This window comes from Heloderma suspectum, chromosome 2 (assembly GCF_057233095.1).
Source record: "Heloderma suspectum isolate Gila_16-S chromosome 2, 16-S_ref, whole genome shotgun sequence".
Taxonomy (NCBI): Eukaryota; Metazoa; Chordata; class Lepidosauria; order Squamata; family Helodermatidae; genus Heloderma; species Heloderma suspectum.
This window is the reverse complement of record NC_139459.1, coordinates 122,196,652-122,220,607: the sequence shown is the minus strand read 5'-3', so window position 1 is coordinate 122,220,607 and position 23,956 is coordinate 122,196,652.

Here is a 23,956-nt window from a genome sequence, read left to right as displayed (position 1 = left end):
CCGTGCAAATGGCAGCCGCTACGCCATTTGTGCCTCTGTTCTTTGCCATGATAGGCTACATAAAAAATTATGTAGCCTATCATGGCTGCCTGCAAGCAGGCAACAGCAGACTAGCCACAGCAGCCTAGGGATGGTGGAGAATTCTGCCACGGATTCCAGTGAGTCTGTAGAATCCGGCCCCCCGGAATCCATGACGGAACAGCCTCCTGCCCCCCGCCCCCCCGGCGGAATCCCCCAGGACGGCACTTGCCTGGGGTGGATGTGGCAGATTTGGCAGCGGCGGCAGAGGTTCTGGTGACAGCGGCGGCAGCGGCTGCTGGTTCCCTGCTGCGGCCACCATTGCCATCCTTCGAGCTGTGATAGGCTATGTAAGAATATACGTAGCCTTACGTAGCCTATCACGGCTAACCCCCCCAAAAAAACCAGCCCACGCAAATGGCAGCAGCTACAGCGGCCGCCATTTCCGTTCTCTATTTTTCGCCATTCTAGCCTACGTAAATATTTACATAGGCAATTATCGCGAAAAAAAAGGGAACCGCAACTAGCGTAGTGGGAGCTATTTGCATCCCCCCTTTTTTTTGCTGTGTTATCCTCTGTAAATATTTACGTAGGCTAGAACGGTGAAAAGTAGAGAATGCAAATGGCGGCCACCGTAGCTGCCGCCATTTGCGTACGCTGGTTTTTTTGGGGGGGTTACGTAGCCTCTCATGGCAGTCTGGCCAATTCTTACATAGCCTCTCATGGCAGTCTGGCTGGATGCAAATGGCAGCCACTACAGCGGCCGCCATTTGTGTCCACAGCAGCCCGTCCGCGGCCGGAAATCTGGCTGAGGATGGCCATGGCTGGCTGCTCTACGGCCTGGCCACAGAGCAGAGCTGGCCATCGAGGATTCCAGCGGGGAGGACCAGATCGCCTCCCCCCCATCGAGGATTCTGGGGGGAGGGATGGAGCGCCTCCCCCCCACCGCAAAAGATTCCGCGAAAAGGTAAGTGACTTTCTTACATCCGTACAGCAGCCTGTCAGTGACCGGTCAGGAGACCAGCTGGAGCCGCCCCCACCCCTGCTGCCACCTGAGCTGCTGCCTGAGCTGCTGCCGGAGCCACTGTCATGCTGCTGAAGCTGCCGCCGCATTCACCCCAAGTAAGGTCTGTCCCAGGGCGATTACATGGGGTGGCGTGGGCTGGGAGGCCGTTCCACCATGGATTCTGGTGGAAATTTCTTATGAATTTCTTAATTTCTTAATTTCTTTAGAATCCAGCCTCACTGGAGTCAGTGGCAGAATTCTCTGACATCCCTACTACGCAGTCAAACTGGGAAGAATGTAATACAATGTTAAATTGGGAGTACGTATGCTACTAATGCTGGTAAATATAAGTCACCTGCTACCTGTCATAGGGATGGACGAAAGTCCCTTACCTGTTCTCGAAGCTTGCTTCGCAGTGGGGGGGGAGGTGCTTCGGTTCTCCCCCCAAAGTTCAGGTGAGGGGGGGAGGCGCCCCACCTTGCCCGGCCGAAATTCAGGCCGGGGGGGAGGCACCCCATCCCTCACCACCGAAATTCAGGCCGGGTAGGAGCGCCCCGTCTACCCGGCCGCAAAAAAAAAAGTAAAAACACAGACACACACACACCCGTGATAGCCTACGTAATGATTTAAGTAGCCTATCACGTCTAGATTTCCAAAGTCAGCAGTGATAGGCTAAGTAAATTGTCACGTAGCATATCACGGGTGACTTTGAAAATAAATAAATAAAAGCTCGTACGCAAATGGCGGCTCCCATGGGGACCGCCATTTGCATTCCTTATATTGACACGTCTAGTCTATGTGAAGATTTATGTAGACTACGGCGAAAATAAGGGCAATGCAAATAGCGTTCCCTTATTTTTGCCGTAGTCTACGTAAATGTTTACATAGACTAGACGTGCCAAAATAAGGAACGCAAATGGCGGCGCCCATGGGCCTCTGCCATTTGCGTACGCGCTTTTTTTTTTCAAAGTCACCCGTGATAGGCTACGTGACCATTTACGTAGCCTATCATGGCTAACTTTGGAAATCTAGCCGTGTTAGTCTACGCAAATCATTACCTAGCCTATCATGGGTGTGTGTTGTTTTTTTACTTTACTTTTTTTTTTGCAATGGCAGCGGCGGTGGCACCCGGTCAGGAGACCGGCCGCTGCCTCCGCCCCCGCTGAAACGCTGCCAAACCGCCGCTGGAACCAGCCGCCGAGAGGGACATTCGGCCACAGTAAGTCCCATCCCGGGGGGGGGGCGGCGGAGAATTTCCCCACCAATTTCGGGGGCCGAATGCATTGGCATTCGGCCTCCCAGAGATTCATGGAGAAATTCTCTGCCATCCCTAACCTGTCATATTGGGAATGGTTTTATATTTTTAAATCATTATTATTCCTGTGTTTTCTGTACTGATTCTAGGGATGTGTGAACTCAACCGAAATTGAGTTCGGCCCCCCGAAATTGTTGGTGAAATTCTCCGTCCCCCCGCCTCCCCGGGATGGGACTTACCTCCCTCGAATGTCCCTCTCGGCGGCGGGTCCCGGCGGGAGTTCGGCGGCGGTTCATCTGGGGCGGGGGCAGCAGCCAGTCTTCCAACCGGCTGCCGCTGCTGCCATTACAAAATAAAGTAAAAAAAAACCAAACACCCGTGATAGGCTACGTAACGATTTATGTAGCCTATCACAGCTAGATTTCCAAAGTCAGCCATGATAGGCTATGTAAATCGTTACGTAGCCTATCACGGGTGACTTTGGAAAATAAAAAAGTACGTACGCAGATGGTGGCGCCCATGGACTCCACCATTTGCATTCCTTATTTGGTCCCGGTAGTTTACGTAAAGATTTACATAGACTGTGGCGAAAATAGGGGCAACGCAAATAGCGTTGCCCTTATTTTTGCCGTAGTCTACATAAATCTTTACGTAGACTACCGGGACCAAATAAGGAACACAAATGGTGGTGCCGATGGGCGCCGCCATTTGCGTATGCACTTTTTTTTTTCAAAGTCACCTGTGATAGGCTACGTAACGATTTACGTAGCCTATCTCAGCTGACTTTGGAAATCTAGCCGTGATAGGCCACGTAAATCATTATGTAGCCTATCACGGGTGTTTTTTTTTCTTCACTTTTTTATTTCACGGCCGGGGAGACGGCACCAAGTTGCTGACCTGTGCATTTACAATCCTGATCTACACAAAAAGGCTATTTCCTAATACATGCTTCATTTGACTTGGTGTTCAGTGTTACTAGGCTTCAGAATCTGTTTCCCAAACTGGTTGCTTGTGGAACTTGAATGCTGTTTCCCTACCCTGCAGGATAGGTTTGCCCCACCATGGCTGGAGGGAGGGCACACTTGCTGGCCTATTAGGAGGAGGAATGAGCTTCCCTTTATGGCAGGCTTTGCCCCTCTTCAGTAGTTATTACCAAGGCATTCTGAGGTAGGGATGGATGAGCCCATCTCTGCCTGGGGCAGGGGAAGCTCAACGAGCTGCCCCCACAGCTCACGCAGCCTGGACCTGCCCTGTGAGTTTCCCTGCTTGCCCTGCCTGCCCACAAGGTGCATGAGCCACCCCTCTTTCTCATCCCAGCTGTCAAGGGCTGGTGCAGAAAAAGGGCCTTGGTGGCCAGCCCCCAGCCTCTCGTCCTGGCCTCCAGCAGGTGTGGGGGTGGGGAGAAGAGGATTGGGGCCTCCTTCTTCCCTCCTCCCCCATCTGCTACAGTGGCAGCAGCAAGGGACAAGCTGGCCATTTTCAGTAAGGCCAGGAAAACTTACAGAAAACAACCAGCCTGCCCCATGCCACTGCCGCTGTAGCAAGGATGGGGGAAGGAGGGGAGGTGCTGCTTTCTTCTCTTCTTGGAGATTGGCTTGGTGAGGGAGCGGGTGCCCAAGTGATGCGTTTCCCTTTATGGCAGGTTTTGCCCTTCTTCAGTGCAAGTCTGCAAACTGGCATCCGGGGGGCCGAACTGGCAACTGCTTGCCCGGCTTCGAGCTCCAACCGGATGCTCGTGCCATCCCTATCCTGAGGCAGGTAGCCACCAGAGAGAAAGCATTCACAGTGATGGTACTCCACTGATGAAATGAACCCACCAAAGAGCTACGCATTGTGTCTACTCTGCTGTCCTTTTGCCACCAGACAAACATCTACATATTTTCACAGGCTTTTTTGTAGGGATGTCAGAGAATTCCGCGACGGATCTCGGTGAGGCCGAATGCCAGAGCATTCGGCCCCCCAAAATCCATCACAGAACAAAGCCCCCGCCCCCCACCCCATGAAAGGCACATGGGACCAAGTCACCACCGCCCCCACCCCATGAAAGGTGTGCAAAACGGAGCACTTACCTGCTCCCGTCCGTGCTGCTTTGGGAATGGTGGCCATCCTGCAGCCGCCATTTTCTTCCTCTTCTTCATAGCCATGATAGGCTATGTAAATACTTATGTAGCCTATCACGGCTAACGCAGGGATGCCATTTGCATCCCTGCAGAGGCCATGATAGGCTACGTAAGTATTTCCGTAGCCTATCACGGCGGGGGGGGGGGACCCAGTGTATGCAAATGGCGTCGGCTACTGCCGTTTGCGTAGGCTGGGGTTTTTACCCCTGCCATGATAGGCTATGTAAATATTTATGTAGCCTACCATGGCTCAATACAGGGATGCAAATAGCGGCTGCTATGACAGCCACCATTTGCGTCCCTGCAGGGCTGCCCTCAGCCGGATGTTTGGCTGCGGGCGGCCGGAGCCAGCCGGCAGCTCCGTAGCTTGGCTGCGGAGCGGATCCGGCCGAGCAGGATTCCGGGGGAGGGACGAAGTGCCTCCCCCCCGTCGATGATCCCGGGGGGAGGGATGGAGCACCTCCCCCCACCGCAGATTGCCTGGCACAGAGCCAGGTAGGTGTTTCTTACATCCCTACTTTTTAGTTCTGCTTATTCTTTTTAATTTGGCTTTTAAGATCTTGCTGCTGTTTCATTCTTGTTTTTTTATGGCTGCTTATCTGTATTATTATTGTTCCTTTGTAAATTTTATGACTGGTGCTATACAAATCTTTGTAATAAATGCATGTGGCCACACACACACACACACACACACACACACACTAACATTTCACACTAACATTTCACACTAACAATACTTCCCATTGCATTTCCAGTTTATTTCCTGAATATTTCTAACCTTACAAATGCACTTTCCATGCATACGCTAACTTACAGTGTAATTCTATACATGTCTACTCAGAACTAAGCCAGTAAAGACAGTCCCCAACAGTGTCATTCTGCAAACTCAATGCTCATGGAGCTCTGCTGAATTGTGCATTAATGCACAATAATGCACAGCTGGTTGTGCATCATCATCATCATCATCATCATTAAATTACATTTCTATACCATCCAATAGTGGAAGCTCTTTGGGTGGTTTACAAAAATTACAAACAATAAAAATACAATATACAGAGATTTAAAATCATTTACATAAAAAAAACACATGAACAGACAAGATACACAAAATAAACAAATACCTAAAACAATTTCAAACTAGGGATGAACGAAAGTCCCTTACATGGTCCCGCAGCTTGCTTCGCGGTGGGGGGGAGGCGCTCTGTTCCTCCCCCCGAAATTCTGGGTGGGGGGGAGGCGCCCCATCCCTCTGGCCACGAATCCTCTTCTCCTGTCAGGTCTTAAATGTCGGCGGCCATAGCCGCTGCCGTTTGCATCCCTGCAGTCAGCCGTGATAGGCTACGTAAATGTTTACATAGCCTATCACGGCTGACTTTGGACAGAAAAAAAGCGCGTACACAAATGGCGGCGCCCATGGGTGCCGCCATTTGCATTCCTTATTTGGGCACGTGTAGTCTACGTAGACATTTACGTAGACTACGGCGAAAATAAGGGCAATGCAAATAGCATTGCCGCCATTTGTGTACGCGCTTTTTTTCCCCCCAAAGTTACCAGTGATAGGCTACGTAAACATTTACGTAGCCTATCACGGTGTTTTTTGAAAATCTAGCCGCGATAGACTACGTAAATCTTTATGTAGCCTATCACGTTTGTTGCTGGTTTTTTTTTACACTTGGAAATCGCGGCCGGTTGGAAGACCAGCCGCCGCCGCCGCCGCCGCACCGCCTCTGGGAGCTGCCGCCGCCAAGGACATTCGACCAAGGTAAGTCCCATCCCGGGGGAGGCGGGGGGCGGACCGTTTCTCCACCAATTTTGGGGGGGCAAATGCGTTGGCAATCGGCCTCCCGGAGATTCGTGGAGAAATTCTCCGACATCCTTACTTCAAACAAATAATCTCAGAAACAGCAACCATAACCATAAGACATTCCGGGATTGATTTAATACTTACCATATCCTGCCGAAACAGTCACAGGTTGCACAAGCATAATGCACAATCAGGTGCACGGCAGGTTGCTCTGGCATAATGTGCAACCAGTTTCACAAGCATTTCTGCAACCGGTTGCATGACTGCACTTGCACAACTGTGTAACGTGAGTTGGATTCTCCTTTTGTGCATAGCTCAGGACCTAGTTTCTGCTGGCACAATATTATTTGTGTTAATGGACTGACACAACTGGATACTGCCCCATAGAGTTCAATGGGATTTACTCCCAGGTAAGTGTCTATAGGATTCCAGTCTTAATGATTGCATGATTCTCCCATAGTCCAGTAATACAGCTGCCATTTTTTATACTTGCAGTTGATTAAATATATGCCACGTTGTACCCAGAATCACACCTTCTTGCAGTTGCTGTTTACACCCTCATCATTCTTCGTTAAGTGTCAAATATTTGATCAGACCCATGTTTACATCATAATTTGAAAGTGAAAAAAACAACATGTATAACTTACCTTGTAATTATTTGTTGGAGAAACCCCCTAATCAGCATTAATTAAATTAGCACGGCAAATCAAAGCTGAAAAGTCAGGGTTTATTCACTGGCAAACTACAGAAATTAGTGGGTTATACACGATTTGCATTTTAATTGAGACGTTACCACTGAATAAAGTAAAACAAAAATGAAGGCCAATCATTTGGATTTAATGGATGGCAGTTCTGCACCTTGAACTGGGCCCACCAACTCTCAGCTTCTGTTGAACATAACATCAGTAGAACCAATAAGTCCTACATCAGTCATCATTACCAATACAACCAAAGTTAATTGTTTTTAATTCTAACTGATTTCAGTTGAAGCGAATGAAGCACAAGAAGAGCCATGCTGAATCAGAGCAAGGGTCCATCAAGTCCAGCACTCTGTTCACACAGTGGCCAACCAGCTGCCAACTGGGAACCCACAAACAGGGCATGAGCATAACACAACCCTCCCACCCATGTTCCCCAGAAATGGGTATACATAGGCTCACTGCCTCTGGTACTGATGGTAGCACATAACCATCTTTTAAAGCCATCCAAATTGGTGGCCATTACTACATCCCGTGGTAGCAAGTTCCATAGTTTAACCATGCACTGTGTGTAGGGATGTACAGATTCCCCACCATCCATTCTGGTGGGGAACCCGCAGGAGGGAGGCGATTTGTTCCTTCCCCTCCGGGATCCGCATGGAGCAGTTCCGCTCCACGAGGATTCCGCAGAGCCGAGGGCCACCCCGTTCTGCCATCCGCATGCCCTGGATTCCCCTGTTTTTTTCCTTCTCCCCAAACTTACATAAATACTTCCGTCAGTACCTCCAAAAACTCCTTTCTGCGGACCTGCCATCGGTCTCCATAAGCCTCTGGTCATAGCGAAAATGCATATTTATTTTTGTAAATAGGGTAAAGCCCTTTGCAAGGATTCCCTACGTAACTTCCAGTCACCTGACCTCACCAGACCTCACTGGACCTGTCCTGACCTCACCTCACCTCACCTCACCCCACCTGATCTCACTGGACCTGTCCTGACCTCACTTCACCTCACCTGACCAAACCTCACCTGACCTCACCTCCACAGGCAATAAACAGAAAAGATGGAGGATTTCCGTGGACTTCAAGACTCAGCCTCAGCAAAAGAAAGCCTTGACTCACAGGGAAAATGCCTCGTAAAAAGGGTAGGGATGTCAGAGAATTTCTCCACGAATCTCGGGGAGGCCGAATGCCAGCGCATTTGGCCCCCCGAAATGGGTGGCAAAATGGTCTGCCCCCCGCCCCCCCTGGGACAGGACTTACCTTGGGTGAATCTTCCTGGCGGCGGTGGCTCCGACGGCAGTTCGGCAGTGGCGGCTGCAGTGGCCGGTATTCTGACCGGCTGCCACCGCCGCCATTTCCAGTAAAAAAAAACAAAAAACTAAAAAAATGTGATAGGCTACATGAAGATTTGCATAGCCTATCACGGCTAGATTTTAAAAAAAATACCGTGATAGGCTACGTAAATGTTTACATAGCCTATCACGGCTGAGTAAAAAACAAAACAAAAAAACCCAGGCATACACAAATGGCGGCGCCCATGGGCGCCGCCATTTGCGTTCCTTATTTTGGCGCGTCTAGTCTACGTAAACATTTATGTAGACTACGGTGAAAATAAGGGAAACGCAAATAGCGTAGCATCTATGCTATTTGCGTTCCCCTTATTTTCACCGTAGTCTACGTAAATGTTTATGTAGACTAGACGTGCCAAAATAAGGAACGCAAATGGCGGCGCCCATGGGCGCCGCCCTTTGTGTACGTGCGGTTTTTTTTGTTTTTTGTTTACTCAGCCATGATAGGCTACGTAAACATTTACGTAGCCTATCATGGCTGACTGCAGGGACACAAATGGCGGCGGCTATGGCCGCCACCATTTGCAGCCCGGCCGGCCAGGATTCGGGGGTGGAGGGACAGAGCACCTCCCCCCCAGCCAGAATTTCAGGGGGGAGGGACGGAGCACCTCCCCCCTGCCAGAATTTCGGGGGGAGGGATGGAGCACCTCCCCCCCACCGCGAATCAAATTTTGTTCAAGGTAAGTGCTTTCGTACTCCCTAAAAAAGGGTAAAGCCGTTCGCATTCTTCCTCCTCCATTTCCAATTTACGGATTTCTTTTCGTAATTATTTTCATAAAATCTGCTGTTCAGTGGACAAAAAAAAGGGCCTGTGTGAGCTCCGGTCTGGGTTGACCGGGCCGCTCCATTCTGAGGAGGATTCTGCGGACTGGATTTGTCAGAATTCAATCCGATCCCATTTAAAATTCGTGTGAAATTCTCTGACATTCTTAACTATGCGAAGAAGTACTTCCTTTTATCTGCCCTGAATCTCCCACCAATTAGCTTCATAGGATGACCCCGGGTTCTAGTATTTTGAGAAAGGGAGAAAAATGTCTCCCTATCCACATTCATGCATTATTTTGTACACCTCTATCATGTCTCCCCTTCACACGCTTAACTCTCCCATTAAAATCAGTTAGACAACCATGTCAATTTTAGCCATGGCTAGGTTTTAAAACAGGGGTGTTGAACCTCTTTCAGCCTGAGAGCCAAATTCCACTTTGAAACTCTCAGAGAAATTTGAAACTCTCAGGGGCCTCATTCCAGTGGTGAGCATGGCTGAAGGCAAAAGAAGGCAGAGCTAAAATGCCAAAAATCTCAGCACATTTTACCTCAAGTCTCTTACTAGCAGTAAGGAAGCATTAAGAGTAGGGATGTCAGAGAATTCCGCGATGGATCTCGGTGAGGCCAAATGCCAGTGCATTCGGCCCCCCGAAACCCATTGTGGAATGAAGCCCCCTCCCCTCCAACCCACAAAAGGCATGTGGGACGAAGTGCCCGCCACCCCCACCCCACGAAAGGCGCCCAAAATGGAGCACTTACCTCCTCCCATCCGCGCTGCTGTGCAAATGGTGGCTGTCCTGCAGCCGTCATTCGCTTCCTCCTTCTTCAGCCATGATAGGCTATGTAAATACTTATGTAGCTTATCACGGGTCATGCAGGGACTCCATTTGCGTCCCTGCGGAGGCCATGATAGGCTATGTAAGTATTTACGTAGCCTATCACAGTGGGGGGGGAAACCCAGCATATGCAAATGGCGGTGGCTACCGCCATTTGCGTACACTGGGTTTCCCCCCCCCCTGCCATGATAGGCTACGCAAATATTTACGTAGCCTATCATGGCAGGGGGGAAAAAACCCCAGCGTATGCAAATGGCGGCTACTACTGCCATTTGCGTATGCTGGGGTTTTCCCCCTGCTGTGATAGGCTACATAAATATTTACATAGCCTATCATGGCTCACTACAGGGATGCAAGTGACGGTGGCTACGACAGCCACCATTTGCATCTAGGGATGGCAGAGAATTTCTCCCCGAAACTTCGGGGGGCCGAGCGCCAAAGTGTTCGGCCCCCCGAACAAGTTTCAGGGAGAAATTCTCCGCACCCCCCACCCCCCCACCCCCCCGGACGGGACTTACTTTTGGCGAAAGTCCCTCCTGGCGGCGGGTCCGGCTGGCGGTTCATTGGGTCTTCGTCCGGGGCAGGAGCAGCAGCCAGTCTTTTGACCGGCTGCCGCCGCTGCCATTCCAATAAAAGAAAAAAAAAACCACCCCCGTGATAGGCTACGTGACGATTAAGGTAGCCTATCACGGCTAGATTTGCAGAGTAAGCCATGATAGGCTACGTAAATCGTCACGTAGCCTATCACGGGTGACTTAAAAAAAAAAAAAAGCGTGTACGGATAATGGCGGCCCCCATAGGGAGCCACCATTCCCGTTCCTTATTTGGTCGCTGTAGTCTACGTCAACATTACGTAGACTACGGCGAAAATAAGGGCAACGCTATTTGCATTGCCCTTATTTTCGCCGTAGTCTACGTAAAGATTTACGTAGACTACAGCGATGAAATAAGGAACGCGAATGGAGGCTCCCTATGGGGGCTGCCATTTGCGTACACGTTTTTTTTTTTTAAAGTCACCCGTGATAGGCTACGTGACGATTTACGTAGCCTATCACGGCTGACTTTGCAGATCTAGCCATGATAGGCTACGTTAATCGTCACGTAGCCTATCATGGGGGCGTGTTTTTTTTTTAACTTTTAATTTCGCGGCCGGGCGAGGTGAGGTGCCTCCTCCCAGGCCTAAATTTCGGCCGGGCGAGGCGGGAAGCCTCCCCCCCGGCCTGAATTTCGGCCGGGCGAGGCGGGAAGCCTCCCCCCCGGCGTGAACTTCGCGGGGAGAGCAGCTAAGCGCCTCCCCCCCACCGCGAAAAGATGCGAGACCAGGTAAATGACTTTGTGCACCCCTATTTGCATCCCTGCAGGGCTGCCCAGTGGTCGGATATCCAGCTGTGGGCGGGCGGCTGGAGCTGGCCGTTGGCTCCATGGCTTGGCCGCAGAGCAGAGCCAGCCAGCCAGGATTTGGGGGGGAGGCACGGATTGAGGATTAGGATTGAGGCAGTGAGGATTCTGGGGGGAGGGATGGGGCACCTCGCCCCACCTGCAGAGCTCAGCCTGAGCCAGGTAAGCGGGGTTTCATACACCCCTAATTAAGAGAGGCATTTCTGCCTCTTAGAATGGGGAGAAAACTGCAAGCTGGAAAACCAGAAAACAATCCATAGTCAGGGGAAAGGGCTGGGGGTGGAGAAGGGAGTATGGCCATCCAGAGAACCCTGGAGTGCTGGTAGTGGACCCTAGAAGCCCAGATTTGGCCCCTGAGCCTGAGGTTCTATACCCCTGATCTAAAAGTTTGTTCATGTCTGGGAGCTTCATCCATGTTCTTATGGGAAAGAGCAGAGGAGGAGCAATCTGCCAGGTTCCCACAATTCATTCTTTTTTCTTTTCTTCTTAAATCTCACATTCTTTCTGTCCCATTTATGAAGAAATTTGAAAATTCTACTAAGTTCTACTAAGGATAGGGATGTATGAAAGTCACTTTCCTGTAACGAAATTTGATTCACGGTGGGGGGGGGGCGCTCCGTCCCTTCCCCCCGAATCCTGGCTGGCTGGTACACAAATGGCGGTGGCCGTAGCAGCTGCCATTTGCGTCCCTGCAGTGAGCCGTGATAGGCTACATAAATGTTTACATAGCCTATCACAGTTGAGTAAAACAAAAAAAACAAAAACTGCACGTATGCAAATTTGCATTCCTTATTTTGGCACGTCTAGTCTACGTAAACATTTACATAGACTATGGTGAAAATAAGGGGAACACAAATAGCGTAGACGCTACGCTATTTGCATTCCCCTTATTTTCACCATAGTCTACATAAATGTTTACGTAGACTAAACTAGGGATGGCAGAGAATTTCTCCACGAATCTCAGGGAGGCCTAATGCCAACGCATTCAGCCCCCCAAAATTGGCGGTGAAATTCTCCGCCCCCCGACCCCCCCGGGATGGGACTTACCTCATGCGAATGTCCCTCTCAGCGCCGGGTCCCGGTGGCGTTTCGGCGGTGTTTCGGCGGGGGCGGGGCCGGCAGCCGGTCGGAAGACCGGCTGCCCCTGCTGCAATTACAAAATAAATTTTTTAAAAAAACCCCACACACGTGATAGGCCACGTAACGATTTACGTAGCCTATCATGGCTAGATTTCCAAAGTCAGCCATGATAGGCTACGTAAATCGTTACGTAGCCTATCACGGGTGACTTTGAAAAAAAAAAAGCGCATATGCAAATGGCGGCGCCCATGGTGACGGGGGCAGCTGGTCGGAAGACCGACCTCCGCTGCCGCACCGCTGCCAGAGCCGCCGCCACCAGGAGGATTAGCCCAAGGTATGTCCTGTCCCGGGGGGGGCGGGGGGGCAGATCTTTTTGCCACCAATTTTGGGGGGCCGAATGCGCTGGCATTCGGCCTCCCATGATTCATGGTGAAATTCTCTGACAGCCCTAACTAAGGCTAGTGTGGTCTAGTGGTTAGAGTGTTGGACTGGGACTTGGGAGACCCAGATTCATGTCCTTACTCAGCCATGAAGCTCAGTGGGTATCTTTGGGCCAGTCACTGTCTTTCAGCCTAACCCACAACACAGGGTAGTTGTGAGGATAAAATGGAGAGGAGGAGGATTATATAAGCCGCCTTAGGTTTCTTGCAGGAAAAAAAGACAGGACATAAATGGAATAAATAACAACAAATAAAGGCCCCTGCTCTCCCTTCTTATGGTTCTTTATCTTTAAGCGGACATTCAGGAAAGGCTTGGAGTATGACGGTTCCCTAGAAGGGGTGGGCTTTTGATCTCCTCAGCAACAGTTGGGCCGGAAGGGGGCCGCTCTCGCCCACAGCGCACTGCATGGTTGTGGGAAACCTGGTGCTAAATCATTCAAAAATTCTACTAAGGTCTTATCAAAACATGAACTAAATTAAATTCTCCCCAATCCTCACCAGCCAGAAGTGCAGCTTATGAAAAGGATCACTTTGCGCCTGCCTGCGATGTGGCCATGAAAATGGTGGCAGCCCTGATTCATCACCACAAACATGACTGAATACACTGGGATCGAAAGCCAGACTTCTAGGAGATAAGCACTCAAAGCCTTCTGTCTGGATGAATGCATCCGTTAGTTTCACTTTCCCCAAAATTCATTTAAAAACAACAAGTTATTTCTATCCCATTTATGAAGAAATGCACACATTTTGGTGTGTGTGTGTATATATACATACATGACCCAAGCAAAATACTCACCCATGCCTACGATGGAGTTATTTTCATTTCTGGCTGCAGCCATTTAATCCACTTTGAATGCCATTGCAAAGGGTGGTGGATGGGTGTGCATGTGCACACACAATGAGCTGTGTTAGAAACCAGGTCCAGAAATGACTTATGGCTAGGGGTGGGTGAACCGGTCCGTTTCACTTTCTCCCACATTGAACTTAAAAAATAAATACATCTCATGTCTTTTCTCCCTCAAATATGAAGAACTTTGCCAATTTTGGTAAATTCTGATCAAAAACTGAACTGAGACAAAATTCTACTGAAACAAAATTCTGAAACAAACTGAAACAAAATTCCGAAACTGAAACAAAATCCCATCACTACTTAATGGATTCCAGCTGATATTTACTGATATTTATTTCAATGTGAGTTACTTCCAAGTCAGTAATTTTAGGACTGTAGCAACACAAAGTGCTGGGGAACAGCAATCCTATTGCCACTAGACACTGCCTTGAGGGCCATAGGATTTTGGGAGGTGGGGAGCATGGCTCCCGGAAACTGCGCTCTCCACCCCCTCCCCTGCCCCCTTGTAGCCAGCACTGTTCTCTTCATGCCAGCAGCTTCTTCATGGTGACTATCTTCATAGGATTGCACCCTAAATTTGACTGTATCGTGCCTATTACTTTTTAATTTAGTCATGTGGGGTTGGTTTTTTTTACTTATTCATTTAAAACATGTGTATCCCACCAGCTAGTAAAAGAAAATGTCTCAGACAATAAAACAATTGTTGTTGTTCAGTCGTTCAGTCGTGTCTGACCCTTCGTGACCCCATGGACCATAGCACGCCAGGCCTTCCTGTCCTGAGCTCTCTCCCGGAGTGTGCTCAAGTCCATATTCATCGCATCGGTGATGCTATCTAGCCATCTCATCCTCTGCCGTCCCCTTCTCCTTTTGCCTTCAGTCTTTCCCTGCATCAGGGTCTTTTCCAGAGAGTTTTCTCTTCGCATTAGGTGGCCAAAATATTTGAGCTTCAGCAATAAAACAATAGAGAAATATTATTTTTAGAACTGCCATAAAATGTTACTAGCATGGCAGCAATTATTTAACATGGCTTTAAAATCTGACATATGTCTTTAACTATGTGAATTTGGCCTTAGAACATAACCATATGCATTCATTCATTCACTCATTATCTAGTTTGATCACAGTAGAGTAAACATAAAGATGAATGGCTGAATAATCAATACCTAACTACCCTGCTGTCTGGGTACTGATTGATCCATGAGGTTATGTAATTTGTCTGCCCAAACAGTTATTGCCTAAACTTTCATGAGCATGCTATCTGAATTCTGCAGAGATATGTATTGATGTTTATATTCAAACACTTGATTTTATTTAAATTTAAATTATTTTAGGTCACCTCTAAGGACAAAATGCAGTAGGACTTCTAATGATTGTTGAGGGGAAAATGTGCCATATGTGGATTTCCCATAGCTCATCTATTCTATGATGACTACATCCACAACTATATCTTACACTATATGTATGGGCATATGGAGGATTTTCTCTCCCCAGCACTGTCACTATCTATGGAGATACTGTTCCTTCACTGGCCAATACCACCTATGGGGTTTCTTATTTTTTTTTTTTAACAAATAAGAGTTCTGGGCCTCAGGAACTCTCTGGCACTATAACAGAATTCCACAAGATGTCCCTTTTCTGTTACCACCAGTTCAAGTGGAAAGCTATCCTATGGTCCCTAGACAGAGTATGTGTGTGTGCGTGTGGGGATAAGGTAGTTCAGATGCCTGGATCCAAGGTCAGATCCAGGTGTCTGAGCTCCCTGCCCCCTCTCCCTCATAGCTAATGTGGAGAGAACTGCTCCAGCTGCCTCTCCAAGATTGCAATGGGAATTCCCATTGGCATGAGACTGGGGAGTCCAGCATATGAGGAATCTTCTGGCCTCCCCCTCCCCAACATCTCAGCTAGATGGGCAAAAATGGCCATCTAGCTGAAATACAGATTGGAGCATGGGGGAGTGTGGAGGTGAAAATTGCCTCCATGCACCTCCTGCTCTGCATAGGATTTTCATCAGCCTCTGAGTTTGGAGGCTGATAGGAATCCTGATAGGACTGTGTCCTTAGAATATTTTAATACCTCCCAGTAGGTGGTATACGAGGTTTAGTCATGAGATTGACACCAACAGTAGAGATAAGATGCACAAGTTAATTTATTGAGGGGATATTTTGTACATAAAAGAATACTAATATTTACTTTGGACGTTTCAAAGTACTGCTTAGTCTAGGGATGTACGAAAGTCACTTACCTTTTACGAAATTTGATTTGCGGTGGGGGGGAGACGCTCCGTCCCTCCCCCCGAAATTCTGGCCGGGGGGGAGGCATCCCATCCCTCCCCCCCAAAATTCTGGCCGGTGGGGAGGCGCCCCGTCCCTCCCACCACGAATCCTGGCTGGCTGGGTCTGCAAATGGCGGCGGCCATAGCTGCCGCCGTTTGAGTCCCTGCAGTCAGCCATGATAGGCTACGTAAATGTTTAGATACATCACGGCTGAGTTAAAAACAACAACCGTGCGTACGCAAATGGCGGCGCCCATGGGCGCCGCCATTTGAGTTTCTTATTTTGGCACGTCTCGTCTACGTAAACATTTATGTAGACTACGGCGAAAATAAGGGGAACACAAATAGCGTAGCGTATACGCTATTTGCGTTCCCCTTATTTTCGCCGTAGTCTACGTAAATGTTTACGTAGACTAGACGTGCCAAAATAAGGAATGCAAATGGCAGCACCCATGGGCGCCGCCATTTGCGTACGCGTGGGTTTTTTTTAACTCAGTTGTGATAGGCTACGTAAACATTTACGTAGCCTATCACGGTATTTTTTAAAAATCTAGCCGTGATAAGCTACGTAAATCTTTACGTAGCCTATCACGTTTTGTTTTGTGTTTTTAAAGTTGGAAATGGCGGCGGCGATAGCCGGTCGGAAGACCGGCCGCCACAGCCACCACCGCTGCACCGCCGCCGGAGCCGCCACTGCCGCCAGGGAGATTCGCCCAAGGTAAGTCCCGTCCCAGCGGGATGGGGGGGCAGACCGTTTTGCCACTGATTTCGGGGGGCCAAATGCGCTGGCATTTGGCCTCCCCGAGATTCGTGGCGAAGTTCTCTGACATCCCTACTGCTTACTGACAATTCTTAAGTACTCAAAACACACGGTTGCTGCTACAAGCCTCTAATGACTGTGTAACCTTCTTCTGGCAAGATCTTAGGGCAGTCTCCTGCCATAACACAGCCACTTGCTTCCTATACTTGATCTTCACCAGCTGCATATGGTTATATCCCAGGGAAAGAATAGCTTAATATTCAGGCCTCAACTATTCACTTTCTCCCCAGCTTTCTCCTAGTCTTTCTAAAACACCATTTACCAGCCAGCAGACCTTCTCTGTCTCTGACTACCAAAGACTGACTTTTTCCAGCTGTTGACTGTAACTCCTTAACTGCCATTTCTCAATCACTCTTTTCCATCTAACTAGAATCCCAAGCCAACCAGAATCCAATTTACCTGATCCAAGCCTCATCTAACAATATTCAAAGCAATTGTCTTTCTCTCCCTTCAGAATGTCACTGAGCAACTACTACACAGCAGGGGTCTGCACTACTTCAACCCAAGGCCCAGACCCCGAGTCGAAATGGGCTGCTTCAGGTCACTTTGAGCCCCTTCCTAGGTGAAGCACAGGGGGCACGAACTGGCCCGGAGCAGGTTGGGGGCTCCCTGAAGCCTTCAGTGTGCTTCGGAGCTTTGGCACTCCTGGCCCAGCTACACCAGGTCCTTACTTGAGGTCCTTACCCCTGGCCCAGACGCCACCTCCACCACCACCACCGCCACTGCCACCATCATCGCTGCCACCTCCGCTGCCACTGCCACCATCGCTGTCCTTGCTGCCGCCACTGCTGCCACTGCTGCCGTCCTCGCTGCTGTCCTCACTGCCACCAACTCCTGAGGCCTGGATGTGAGTGCCGACTCTTTTTGCAGGGAGTCGCCATTTTTAAAATGGTGACTCCTTCTAATAAGAGTCAGCGCATGCATCCAGGCCTCAGGAGCTGGCGGTGGTGAGGACGGTGGTGGAGAAGGCGGCAAGGATGGTGCGACGAGGATGGCAGTAGTGACGACAGTGGCAGCGGCGGAGGTGGTGATTAGGGATGGCGGAGAATTTCTCCACGAATCTCAGGGAGGCCGAATGCCAATGCATTTGGCCCCCCGAAATTGGCGGTGAAATTCTCCGCCACCCCCCCGCCCCCACCTGGGATGGGACTTACCTCCTGCGAATGTCCCTCTTGGCGGTGGGTCCCGGCGGCGGTTTGGCGACATTTTGGCGGGGGCGGGGGCGGCGGCCAGTCTTCCGACTGGCTGCCGCTGCCGCCATTACAAAGTAAATGTTAAAAAAAAAACATACGTGATAGGCTACATAACGATTTATGTAGCCTATCATGGCTAGATTTCCAAAGTCAGCAGTGATAGGCTACGTAAATTGTTACATAGCCTATCACAGGTGACTTTGGAAAAAAAAAAGCGCGTATGCAAATGGCGGCGCCCATGGGCGCCGCCATTTGCGTACGTGCTTTTTTTTTTTTTCAAAGTCACCTGTGATAGGCTACGTAACGATTTACATAGCATATCAAGGCTGACTTTGGAAATCTAGACGTGATAGGCTACGTCAATCATTACGTAGCCTATCAAGTGTGTGTGTGTGTGTGTGTGTGTGTTTAACATTTACTTTTTTATTTCGCGGCCGGGGAGACGGGGCGCTTCTCCCCGGCCTGAATTTCAGCCGGGCAAGGTGGGGCGCCTCCTCCCCCGGCTTGAACTTTGGGGGGAGAACCGAAGCGCCTCCCCCCCACCGCGAAGCAAGCTGAGGGACCAGGTAAGGGACTTTCGTCCATCCCTAGTGGTGATGATGGCAGCAAGGACAGCAGTGGTGATGATGGCGGTGAGGATGGCAGCGGCGGTGATCGCGATGATGGCGGCAAAGAAGGCGGTGGGGGGAAAGGCGGTGGAGGTGGTGGCAAGGTAAGGGGGTTTGCGCAGGGGCATTGGGGGGTCCCGAAGCAGGGTTCAACATCCAAATCCTGCTTTGGTTTTGGGGTTGAGTTGGGTCATGGGCCCCACGAACCTGCCCAAGCCAAATTGGGCCCACCTCCAAAGCCACAAAGCAGCTTCCAAGTCAGATCGGAGGGTCCCTGAACAGCCCTACTATGCAGGCCTTTACAGTAATGAAACAAGGTCTCAGGCCTACTTAGGTGCATGTTAGCCTCATAGAGGCCATGCAGTGTATACATGACATAACAACAACAATTATATACTGGCATTTCTTCAATGAAAATGGCAGCCATGTGACCTCTCTCTGTCTCTCTCTCAAACACACACAGCTACATTGAACCTTTGTCCTGTTGCCCTGATGCTCTGTTTCTGTGCCCTCCTCCCAGCAATAATCCATGACATGGAGTAGGAAAGCAAAACAATGATGATGATGATGATGATGATGATGATGATAATGATGATAAATGGCTGCATTTAGCTTAATCGAAGAGCCTTAAAGCTGCAAATGGCATAGTGGACGCCATTTGCATCCAGAGTCAGCCTCAGCCAGCGATACGGCATGGCAATGGTGGCCGTATCACTGGTGCCCAGAGCCCCCAGTGGGGAGGATCCAGCTGGGGAGGATTCCGGAGGGAAACGGAGGTAAGGGATCCTTTCCGCCATGGACTCCAGAGGCCATATTCTATTGAATCTGGCCTCATTGGGGTCCGTGGTGGATTTCTCTGACATCCCTACACAGGTGGAAGAGGAACTCGACATGGTACTAACATTTTTCCTGGTAGCCATAGGTATATCACAATGTATATTTCTGTCTTATAAACTCTTTTTTGTTTGTTTGGTTGTTTGATTCGTGATAGAAATCAGCTACCAAAGACATATGGTGGCTTCTATTAGGTACGTACAGAATACTTACCCTGTACCAGTCCAGGCATCCATGGGTGGGGGGGAGGCGATCCATCCCTCCCCCCGGAATCCTGCCTGGCCGGCTCCGCTCTGCAACAAGTCTGCGGAGCCGCCAGCCGGGCCCGTCCACAGCTGGACTTCCGTCCACTGCCGGGCTGCGGCTGCAAGTGGCGTCCTGCATAGGGGACGCCATTTGCATCCCTGCTCTTTTCGGTGATAGGCTACGTCTGCTACACCATTTGTGTCCCTGCTCTTTGCCATTATAGGCTATGTAAATATTTACGTAGCCTATCACTGAAAAGAGCAGGGACGCAAATGGCGTCCCCTATGCAGGACGCCACTTGCAGCCGCAGTCCGGGGCAGCAGGTGGACAGCAGTAGCAGACAGACTCGAACCAGCCGGCAGCAGGTAGGGTCCATCCAGGGAAGAGTTTGGGGGGTGATGGGGGGGTGTCGTCTGTTCCACCATGGACTCTGGGGGGCTCTTTAGAATCTGGCCTCATTGGAGTCTGTGGAGGATTTCTCCGCCATCCCTAGCTTCTATAGACTTGGTTACCAAACAGGGTGCCATCAATCCCCTTGGTGAATTTCAATGTTGATTACACATCCATTTGGAAATAGTAATCCATCTCCGGCCTGCAGGCTGGTGGCAAACATTATTATATACCATGGCTGAAATTTCATGGAGGGAGAAAAAGAACACATAGGCGTGTTTTAATTTATACAGAATGGAAATGTACACAAAAACAGGCACTCTAACCTAGGTGGCTAACCATAGTACATTTCACCCTAAATTCGGTGTATCTGGTCATATTACTCAAACAGAAAGGGGGCATACTTGTGTAGTGCAGCCTAGCTCTTTCTCTCTCTCTCTCTGTCTCTCTCTCTCTCTCTCTCTCACACACACACACACACACACACACACATCTATCTATCTATCTATCTATCTATCTATCTATCTATCTATCGACAGACACAGTCATAGAATAGAATCATAGAATCATAGGGTTGGAAGGGGCCTACAAGACCATCAAGTGCAACCCCCTGCTCAGTGCAGGAAGCCTGCTTCCCAGGTGGTCTCCCATCCAAGTACTAACCAGGGCTGACCCTGCTTAGCTTCCGAGATCAGATGAGATATGCATTCAGGGGTGCAACACATCCCTGCAAACACTTCCCTTTTCAACACTTTCCCTGCAGCCCTAGAACAGCTATACCATGTGATCCTGCCAATTGTGTAAACTGCCCCTCCCACAGAAGAAAGAAAAGAAATCCAAAGGACGGGGAGCGGGGGCAGTAGCAGGGTTATGTTTAAAAGGATCATGTCTTGTCTTGCCTTGCCTCCTGTATGCCATAATAAGTCAAATATATGCAGATAATTACAAACTACAGGAAGATACCAAATGTAACGTGACTCAAGAGCAATCCCATCTCTTAGTGCTGCATTCCTCATTGGTATGTAATACACACTGCAGGCCAAGCATCAGCTTAAAAAAAAAGAAAAAAAAAAGAGCCAAATAGAGGAAATGTCAACACTAAATAAATCCTATTGCCAACAAGCTGCCAGCAAACGTTTATCACACTTCTGGTAATGCTCAAAACAGTTACTGCACAATGATGAATCATACCCTTCTATTGCACACATGTTGATCATAAACATTTATCAGACTTCTGGCAGTATGCACAGCATTGGAGAGACAGTATGGTTTGCTGAAGAATGTCTGTCCCCTTTTGGTCCCCCGTGATTTCTTGGGTCTCTAAAGCACAATGAAATGGAGGCTGCTGATGAGAGGTGAGCATAAGGCAGACAGCCCATGCTGCATCCCCCATGACATCCAAAATAAAAGACAGAACTGTCAACCTAACCCTAAACATGTGTAGCTGGAAGTAAATTCCACTCACTGCAATGGGATCGACTGCACAGTAAGCCTACTTAGGATTTCATTCTCAGGGCTCCCCCCCCCACTTCTTACTTGTTTAAATTAGCATTCATGTTCATATTATTTATCACATTTATGTCCCACCCTTCCTCCAAGGAGTTCAGCATGGCATACATACTATCCTATTCTAACCTCAGAACAAACCTGTGAGATAGGTTCCACCCCCCTGCATTTTAATCTGCAATTATAATGGAAACAAAGGGGAGGGGCAACAAAAACAAAAAGATCATACAGTAAAAAGTATATCCATTCCCAATAACTGTTCACAAGACCATTAATAACAAAAGAAAAAGGGGGGGTTCTACACTTATATTTCGAATATACGTTTGAATTTATTTTTCCTTTTCCTTTTTTTTTTGTTGCAATGCTGACAAAAGTGTACAAAACTATACAAACAAACCATTAGACCAAGTACGATCAACAATTTAACAACAGAGAATATAAACAAATTTACCAACAAAACCAACAAATATCACACGATTTCCAGTAACAGAAGAGCTTGAACATTTTCTTGATTCTTGTTACAGCAGCACATTACAAATAAGGGCCACTTTTCTATACATTTAATATTTTGATGTCTTCCTTCCCTAACCCTTACTATGTTAGTTAACTTAGGGAGCAATCCTATGGCTGCTAGACAGAGGTTAGATGGCCATAGGATATGCTGTTTTCCGGGAACTGACCTCGGAGCCTGTGCTCTGAGGTTGGTTCCTGGAAAACTGACCTCCCCCACTTCTGGGCTGCCTCAGAGGCAGCGCAGAACAACCCAGTCCTCCGTGCTCACAAGAGGAGCACGGAGCAGCCAGAAAGGGGTGTGGCTGGGGGCGTTCCGGGGCGGGGAGAGCTTGCCTGCCTGTACAACACATCCAATGTGTCGTATAGCAGGCTCCCTCCCTGCTCTGTGCTCCCACGGCTAGACAGACTCAATCGGCTGTCTAGCAGAAAAAGCAGAGGAGGAGAAGTGTGGAAGGAACAATCTCTTCCGTGCTTCTCCTGCCCTACTTTGGATAGGCGGTCGCCTCTGAGTTCAGAGGCGGCTGACTATCTAGATAGGATTGTGCCCTTAACCATATATATTATTTCCTATAATTTAATAATCCAGTCATCAATTGTGGGGGCTTTCCTATTTTTGCCCCAGTTTGTAGATATCAGCATTCTGGTGGCTGTTAGTAAATCAACTATGTCATCAGGCAAACTTTGCATAACCAAAGAGAATAGCTACTGGACCCAGTGGTATATGTTTGAAATATATCTCTAAATAAGCATCCAGACAAACATGACAATTGTAGGATACTCAGTCAAATGCAGCAAAACCAGTAAGATCTTCACACCATTGAATGAGAGATGTTGGAGGTTTATCTTTCCAAGTTGTAGTATCTCTTTGCAACTCAAAGGGCTCTTATTATCCACTTTTGCTGTCTATATGTTAATCCCCATATCCCAGGAATATAATTTAAAAGTGCAGGAGCATCCCCAGTTATCATAGATTTTTCAAGAACAAAATGTATATGAGAATGACTTCTAACCAGAAAGAGGCCACCATAGAGCATGCCCAGGGATGTATGTTTATTGTTAAATCTTTCCTCCTGTGTTTCGTGGATTGTCAGATATCTTTTGTTCCAGTGTACACTCATTGATGGAATAGGATATCTTCAGAAATGTATGAGAATTTAGTTCTATTTGCACAAGTGTGCATTAATGCAAATATGCATTAACACACACACACACCCAAGTAAAAAAAAAAAAACCAATAGTCCGTAGGGATGGACCTGGTCCCGCAGCTTTTTTCGGTGGGGGGGAGGCGCCCCGTTTCTCCCCCTGAAATTCTTGGCAGGGGGGAGGCGCCCCGCCCCTCCCCAGCAAAATTCTGGCTAGAGGGGAGGCGCCCCATCCCTCCCCGCCGAAATTCTGGCCGGAGGGGAGCGCCCCGCCTCTCCGGCCACGAAAAAAAAAGTAAAGTTAAAAAAAACAAAAAACGTGATAGGCTACGTAAAGATTTATGTAGCCTATCACAGCTAGATTTTCAAAGTCAGCCATGATAGGCTACATAAATCTTTACGTAGCCTATCACAGCTGCCTTTGGGGGAAAAAAAAAGCACGTATGCAAATGGCGGCACCCATGGGTGCCGCCATTTGCATTTCTTATTTGGGCACAGGTAGTCTACTTAAAGATTTACGTAGACTACGGCGAAAATAAGGGCAACGCTATTGCTATTGCGTTGCCCTTATTTTCGCCGTAGTCTACGTAAATCTTTACGTAGACTACAGGGACCAAATAAGGAACGCAAATGGCGGCTCCCTATGGGGGCTGCCATTTGCGTACGTGCTTTTTTTTTCCCAAAGTCACCCATGATAGGCTACATGATGATTTACATAGCCTATCATGGCTGACTTTGGAAATCTAGCCGTGATAGGCTATGTTAATCGTTACGTAGCCTATCACGGGGGTGTTTTTTTTGTTTTTTTTTTCG